The 8,088-nt window shown below is 44.3% G+C and overlaps 4 non-coding genes across 4 annotated transcripts; all 4 read left to right on the top strand.

Moving 5' to 3' along the window:
* The first annotated feature begins 206 nt into the window (after window positions 1-206).
* Window positions 207-278, top strand: trnaw-cca (transfer RNA tryptophan (anticodon CCA)). Its single transcript has one exon. It is a non-coding gene; the product is annotated as a tRNA-Trp (tRNA).
* A 2,059-nt stretch (window positions 279-2,337) lies between these two features.
* Window positions 2,338-2,409, top strand: trnaw-cca (transfer RNA tryptophan (anticodon CCA)). Its single transcript has one exon. It is a non-coding gene; the product is annotated as a tRNA-Trp (tRNA).
* Window positions 2,410-3,049: 640 nt separating this feature from the next.
* trnaw-cca (transfer RNA tryptophan (anticodon CCA)) lies at window positions 3,050-3,121 on the top strand. The gene has a single exon. It is a non-coding gene; the product is annotated as a tRNA-Trp (tRNA).
* A 208-nt stretch (window positions 3,122-3,329) lies between these two features.
* trnaw-cca (transfer RNA tryptophan (anticodon CCA)) lies at window positions 3,330-3,401 on the top strand. Its single transcript has one exon. It is a non-coding gene; the product is annotated as a tRNA-Trp (tRNA).
* Window positions 3,402-8,088: the final 4,687 nt, after the last annotated feature.

Raw genomic sequence — 8,088 nt, 5'->3', positions numbered from 1 at the left:
ACATACATACATACATACAAACATACATACATACATACATACATACATACATACATACATACATACAAACATACATACAAACATACAAACAAACATACAAACATACAAACAAACAAACATGCATACTTTCATACATACATTCATACATAATTACATACACGTTATAATTATCTGCAGTATCAGAGATCAATCAAATAGCTTCATGTGACTCTGTGGCGCAATGGTAGCACGTCTGACTCCAGATCAGAAGGTTGTGTGTTCAAATCACATCAGGGTCATTACTGAACCTTTATAGTTGCTGCATCACTGTTTACATGCTTTAACCTGTAAAATATTATACTTCCACCGATGCATACATACATACATACATACTTTCATACATACATACATACAAACATACATATATACAAACATACATACATACAACTTCTCCTTACAAGGGATTCCGCCAGCCGTTCCCAACAGACCCTCAAAATACGTTTGGGCCTGCCAGGTCTGACCGGCTTCCTCCCCCACCAGCGGAGCCAACTCACCACCAAGTGGTGATCAGTTGACAGCTCCGCCCCTCTCTTCACCCGAGTGTCCAGGACATACGGCCGCAAGTCCGACGATACAACCACAAAGTCGATCATCGAGCTGCGGCCTAGGGTGTCCTGGTGCCAAGTGCACATATGGACACCCTTATGCCTGAACATGGTGTTCGTTATGGACAGTCCGTGACGAGCACAGAAGTCCAACAACGAAACACCACTCTGATTCAGATCGGGGGGGCCGTTCCTCCCATCACGCCCCTCCAGGTCTCACTGTCATTGCCCACGTGAGCATTGAAGTCTCCCAGCAGGACAAGGGAGTCTCCCGGAGGAGCACTCTCCAGTGCCTCCTCCAGGGACTCCAAAAAGGGTGGGTACTCTGAACTGCCGTTCGGTGCATAAGCACAAACAACAGTCAGGACCCGTCCCCCCACCCTAAGGCGGAGGAAGGCTACCCTCTCGTCTACCGGGGTGAACCCCAATGTACAGGCGCACAGCCGGGGGGGCAATAAGTATGCCCACACCTGCTCTACGCCTCTCACCGCGGGCAACTCCCACCTCCGGCAGAGCTTCAACCATGTCCCGAGGGAGGTGGGGGACATTGAGCCCGAATGGGCCATGTTCCGTGCCTCCATTGTTGAGGCGGCCGACCGGAGCTGTGGCCGTAAGGTGGTTGGTGCCTGTCGTGGCGGCAATCCCCGAACCCACTGGTGGACACCAGTGGTGAGGGAGGCCGTCAAGCTGAAGAAGGAGTCCTATCGGGCCTTTTTGGCCAGTGGGACTCTGGAAGCAGCTGATGGGTACCGACAGGCCAAGCGGAACGCAGCCTCGGCGGTTGCTGAGGCAAAAACTCGGGCTTGGGAAGAGTTCGGGGAGGCCATGGAGAACGACTTCCGGACGGCCTCGAGGAGATTCTGGTCCGCCATCCGGCGGTTCAGGGGGGGGAAGCGGTGCACCGTCAACACCGTGTATGGTGAGGGCAGGGCTCTGCTGACTTCTACTTGGGACGTCGTGAGTCGGTGGGGGGAATACTTCGAGGGCCTCCTCAATCCTACCGACACGCCTTCCGATGAGGAAGCAGAGTTGGGGAGCTCAGACGTGGGACCTCCCATCTCTGGGGCTGAGGTCGCCGAGGTGGTCAAAAAACTCCTCGGTGGCAAGGCCCGGGGGTGGATGAGGTCCGTCCTGAGTTCCTCAAGGCTCTGGATGTTGTGGGGCTGTCTTGGTTGACACGCCTCTGCAGCATCGCGTGGACATCGGGGGCAGTGCCTCTGGACTGGCAGATTGGGGTGGTGGTCCCCCTCTTTAAAAAGGGGGACCGGAGGGTGTGTTCCAACTATAGGGGGATCACACTCCTCAGCCTCCCTGGTAAGGTCTTTTCGGGGGTACTGGAGAGGAGGATCCGACGGATAGTCGAATCTCGGATTCAGGAGGTGCAGTGTGGTTTTCGTCCTGGCCGTGGAACAGTGGACCAGCTCTATACCCTCCGCAGGATCCTGGAGGGAGCATGGGAGTTCGCCCAACCGGTCTAGATGTGTTTTGTGGACTTGGAGAAGGCGCTCGACCGTGTCCCTTGGGGACTCTTGTGGGGGGTGCTCCGGGAGTATGGAGTGCCGGACTCCTTGATACAGGCTGTTCGGTCCCTGTATGTATGTATGTTTGTATGTATACATACATACATACAAACATACATACAAACAAACAAACATGCATACTTTCATACATACATACATACATACATACATACATACATACATACATGTTATAATTATCTGCAGTATCAGAGATCAATGAAATAGCTTCGTGTGGCTCTGTGGCGCAATGGTAGCGCGTCTGACTCCATATCAGAAGGTTGTGTGTTCAAATCACATCAGGGTCATTACTGAACCTTTATAGTTGCTGCATCACTGTTTACATGCTTTAACCTGTAAAATATTATACTTCCACCAATGCATACATACATACATACATACTTTCAGACATACATGCACCCGCTCAGGACGGTAGATTGGACCGAAAAAGAAAAAGTTTTCAGTGCAATCTGTTGGTTTCCTTAGCTAGGAAATTGTTTTTGAATTGGCTCTATATGAAAGAATTGGATTATTTTATGAATAATTATGATTATAATGAATTGAATTCCAATTGGCTTGAATTGGACTTTATTATCTAAGTGCCTTGAGATGACATTTGTTGTTTTTGGCGCTATATAAATAAAAATTAATTGAATTGAATTGAATACATACATACAAACATGCATACAAACAAACATACATACATACATACAAACAAACATACATACATACATACTTTCATACATACATACATTCATACATACATACTTTCATACATACACACATTCATACATACATACTTTCATACATACACACATTCATACATACATACTTTCATACATACATACATACATACAAACAAACAAACATGCATACAAGCATACATACATACATACATATACATTATAATTATCTGCAGTTTCAGAGATCAATCGAACAGCTTCTTGTGACTCTGTGGCGCAATGGTAGCGCGTCTGACTCCAGATCAGAAGGTTGTGTGTTCAAATCACATTAGGGTCATTACTGAACCTTTATAGTTGCTGCATCACTGTTTACATGCTTTAACCTGTAAAATATTATACTTTCACCAATGCATACATACATGCATACATACATACATACAAACATACATACATACTTTCATACATACATACATACATACATACATACATATATATATACGTTATAATTCTCTGCAGCATCAGAGATCAATCAAACTGCTTCATGTGACTCTGTGGCGCAATGGTAGCGCGTCTGACTCCAGATCAGAAGGTTGTGTGTTCAAATCACATCAGGGTCATTACTGAACCTTTTTAGTTGCTGCATCACTGTTTACATAGCCTGGCGACGCCATCCTACGTACTTCCGCCCAAAGATTTTGGCTCCGCACATAGTCTGGCCAAATCCCCCTACCTCGGTTCGCTCAGTGTTTTGCCAATCAGCAAACAGTTGCGAGTGGTGACGCAGAACTCACACGCGGAGTCCATTGTAGTCCATATAATTGTAGTTCAACCGCAGCGGAAATAAACATGGCGACGGAAGAACGCTAGAAGCTATCCATGAAGTTGTCTCAACTCTGGAGATCATTACACAATTAAAACGAGAGCAAGAGGAATGCCTCGTCAATTTTGTTAGTGGCAAGGATGTCGTAGCTCTCCTTCCAACTGGCTTTGGGAAAAGTTTGATTTATCAAATGGTACCGGTATAATGAAAGCGGATGTGGGAAGCGTGATTCGCGAGCTAGAGCCTCGCGAGAGTAAGCATGAACCTCGGCGCATAACCAACGTCATTTCTAAACATTATGATTGGTTAAGGGAACTCCGTTACTCCAATGAATTTAAGTTGCTGGGTAAGGTCCCGCCCTCCATGGAAACGGATTCCTCTTGGGTTTTCCCAGACTGTTTGACAGAGTCAACAGTCGGCTTTCGCCCAGGCTACTGTTTACATGCTTTAACCTGTAAAATATTATACTTCCACCGATGCATGCAAACATACCTAAATACATATATACATACATACAAGGATGCCCCAATGGGTTTAATTTCAAGGAATGAACTAACAACCTATTTATTTTTTTTGATGTGATGACATGTTCCATGCAACCAACCAGACTTTCAGTTTGTAACCGGGCGCATAGCAACCTTACAAGATGGCAACCAGAATGTCCCGAAGCAAAGACAGAACCTCAGATCAATCATGTTAGGAGTGAAGAGCGACTCGTTCTCCCCTCTCCTTAGGGTCTGCCTCTTTTGAGATCTTTAGTACTGAGTACTTGGATAATAGTGTTATTGTATAAGGAAGTCTACAGTTATTAGCCTGAGAGCTCAGATCAGACACCAAACTGTTTTATTTTTAAATACTCACCATGTACAAGTTGACGGCTATTAACTCCTCCTTTGGGCACAATCTTATTGTGTAAGTTTTAAATTAAGCACTGCCGAAAGTAAGTGCTTAAATAATTAAATAATTAGCGAGTAAATGCGATAATAACAAGTTAACTCGCCCAACCCTAATTTAAACATATGACACAGTTTGATTTACCATGTGTTTTTGTTCATCTTACCTCAAATTGAAAGACCTGGGATTGACCAGATGACATTTTACAACGTCCTGATATGCAAAACCTTAGAACTGAAAGTGTATTCTTCCCTTTTCACATGGCTGCATTTGACATTTTAAGGATATGCGAAACACAGGATGTCCTTTTGATACTGCCGCCGCAACACTTCCTATTACTTCGGACACTTTCTAATATCACAAGGAGATTCTCTTGAAAGCATTTTTTCCCTTTAACCAGTGGTGAGGTGGAAAGGCTGAAAGGGTATGCAGAACATACCCCCTTATTTCTCCATCACCATAGATTACACCCACCTCTAAATCTCTTCTTCTTGTGTGAATCACATTCAGTGCTGTGCTGAAAATATAGATGTATATTTTTATTCCCTTCAAAGGTAAAGACAGGACCCTGTTTTCTGTCTCTTTTCACTGAGCTGCCTTTATTCAATGGATTGGTTTGGTTCACACGTATGTTTGGGGGCACGAATTTTGCACTAATGCTTTCCTCCCTGATGTCAACGAGCAGACAACGTGTGACAATGTGTAAATACTGATTTATTTATTTTTTTGGGTGACCCAAATCTAGAACATTACTCTCAATTATCATTATTTATAAGAAAGGCTGTTTATCCTTTGCTGGGCAGGCTGTTTGAAATGGATAATCACTTCTCCGGGGACCACTACAACACTGCCTGTAACCTTCTACATGCAGGTTTACATGCTTTCCTTCCTCTTTTCAGATTTTAACACGATTCATGTTGTACATCGTAAGAATTTATTTGATCATTAACATCTACTTCAGATCCGTCTCAGGGGCAGACTTTGTTGCAGAAACGGGTTGTGCTGATTTAAACACACGGAGGAGCTTTGCTTTGGATGCCCTCTTGATGATAACGCCACGGTTTGTCTAAATGTGGTGATACCGGCACTACAAATGCCTCATCTGTTGGATAGAGTTCAATTACATACCGTTATATGATGTTTTGACAGCCTTCCAAGTTCCATTATACAGCGAAGGAGACCAGATGAGCCAGTGAATACTGTCAGTCCGATCTAATTTAACCTATGACAGAACTTAATTCCACTGGATTTTGAAGGAGGGAAAAATTATTTGAATAGAAACATAACACGGGATAATCGCTGTCTGTTTATTACACGAATACGTTCACCTTCTGTAGATCTTGAACCCTGTATTTTGTAATTTCTCGGTAAAGACTGAAACAATTGACAAGGTCCCTCCGGAGCACGCTGCTCCAGCCGACTGGATAATTGCCAGAGTGAGACACAATAATGGCAGACGGTGGTAGAATTCAATTTCCTGATTATTTTGTTATGATTATAATTACAGTATGTCCACACGGTGAATGGATTACATTTAACACAGTGCTGTTGAAACGCCTTACATTTGTGGCAAAAAGAAATGACCTGACATTTCCATAATGGCCGACTGTAACTGCACAAGTCATTTTTTTCATTTATAGCGGCTGTCATTCTGGCTTGCTCCTTCGGCATACAAATCCATTATTTCCCCTGGAAAACTCATAATTCATAAGCTCATTACAGAGGGTGTGAATTAAAAAGGCTGTGCAGCGTCCTTTTTATGCAATTTCCTGATCAGGACTGGCCTAGTTTTGAAAGTCAAGAACAGTTTCAAAAGCATTTGTTCGTCTAACTTCTTGAGATCCTTTTCTGTGACTTTCAGAGGAGTCTGTTGGAGCTTGCATAATGGCCCAGGTCACAAAAGTTCCTTGTTGACTGTGTTTTCAGTGCGCTCTGCTAGGCCATGACAGTGCTGATATGAGCCAGGTCTCTGCATGAGTCTGCCTTTTCAACAATTCTGTTTATACCACTTAATCATTACCGTGTGCTGCTGCTGCTGCTGCTGCTGCTGGGCTCTGGAGGTTCTGCTGCCAGCCATGAGGGGGCAGAAGCGATTCATATTCTATGCAATGTGTAATCTAATGCCTCCCATCTAATTTGGGGCAGGAGATGCAGCAGTGAGGATGCGTTTTAAGCTCCACTGCCTCCATAGATCTGGATGCATGTAGGGAAAGAGTGCTGCTCTCAAGGTCGGCTATCTGAGGACCAGCAGTGACTGTGACTGCAGCCCGTCTCCCCTTCCACATGTGACCACTGGAGTAATTGGCTGTGGGTTGCCTCTGCGACACAGAAAATGAAATTGAAGAGAAATGACAGCCCCTCTGGACTCCCTGAGATACAGCTTTTTAAAGGTCCCATATGGCAATTGTCAGAGCCAGGGCTGTTTGCTGGGATCTCTCCATATCCTCTTTCATTAGCCTTGTCTGCTGTTGTGGATGAGATGTAATGTGGTGGCAAAGTGCATCTCAACAGCCCCCCCTGTCCGATGGTAGCCGTCAGATCATCACTGAGGGCAAATAAGCTTAGTCACGGATACCAAGTTCACTCCTTCACTCGCCTTTTGTGTGTGCTTATTGATGGCACGTAATCTATTAAGAGGATTAGGGGCGAGTTTGAAATTGAGGGCAGAAGCATTTGAGAATTAGCTCCCTTAATGTCAGGAAAATCTTCAGTAACAAGGAGTGAGGGCGACTTCAGTGGCGATCTGGGAAAAACTCATTAGCTGTGAAAGCTCTTCACCAGCAGAACACAGTCTGTGTCCACAGGGTAGATGCTCAGAGTCATCACCAAGCATTCAAGAAGCTGTTATTTTACGTAAATTTATCTGTATCTGTGTGTGTAAACTAAAGTGAAAAGGACACTTAGAATAATTTTCCTTACAATGGGATCATTTATGTAATGTAATCCTGAGATGGCATCCGTGACTTATTCGCTTAAGGCCTTGGAGAGCTCTTTAGTTATGATGACAGCGAACCCCTCACTAGAAGAAACAGCACACCCCTGATGTCAGAGGTTTGAATAAAACATGTTCCACTTGTCAAGGAAGTTCTAATCCACTGGTACTTAATCTGGAATTTCTGACTCTAGTCTTATGAATTTGAAGGTTCGATTAATGTTGGGATTTACTTTTCAGCGTCACTGACGTTGCACCAAACATTCTGACATTCCGACAAGCAAATGTTCCACCATTCTGACATCCGAAATCAGCCGACCTGAAGCTGATTTCGCTTAAGCTCTACACTCTGTAAACTTTAGCAACATTTGAAACATTTTCAGGTGAGAAAGTAGTCGTTTAGATCCCCAACGTGTTGAAAACCTGACAAAATACCGGCTATTTACAATTTTGTTCCCACGAATTCTGCGCTACTAAAGCTAGCCGCAGTGAGCTAACGCACCTCCGGTTATTTTCACAAAATAAAATACCCGTTGCCTTTTATCATAGGGAAAGCCATTACAATACAATTGGGGCTTTTGTTTTGAAAACAGGAAGTGAACCTACCCTCGTTGGAGCTAGCTTGAAACTGCCGTTTTGACAGGAAATGACGATCGCT

The sequence above is a fragment of the Odontesthes bonariensis genome, chromosome 6, assembly GCF_027942865.1.
Source record: "Odontesthes bonariensis isolate fOdoBon6 chromosome 6, fOdoBon6.hap1, whole genome shotgun sequence".
NCBI classification, from domain to species: Eukaryota; Metazoa; Chordata; class Actinopteri; order Atheriniformes; family Atherinopsidae; genus Odontesthes; species Odontesthes bonariensis.
The sequence above is the reverse complement of the archived record's forward strand: the minus strand, read 5'-3'. Positions and strand labels throughout refer to the sequence as shown.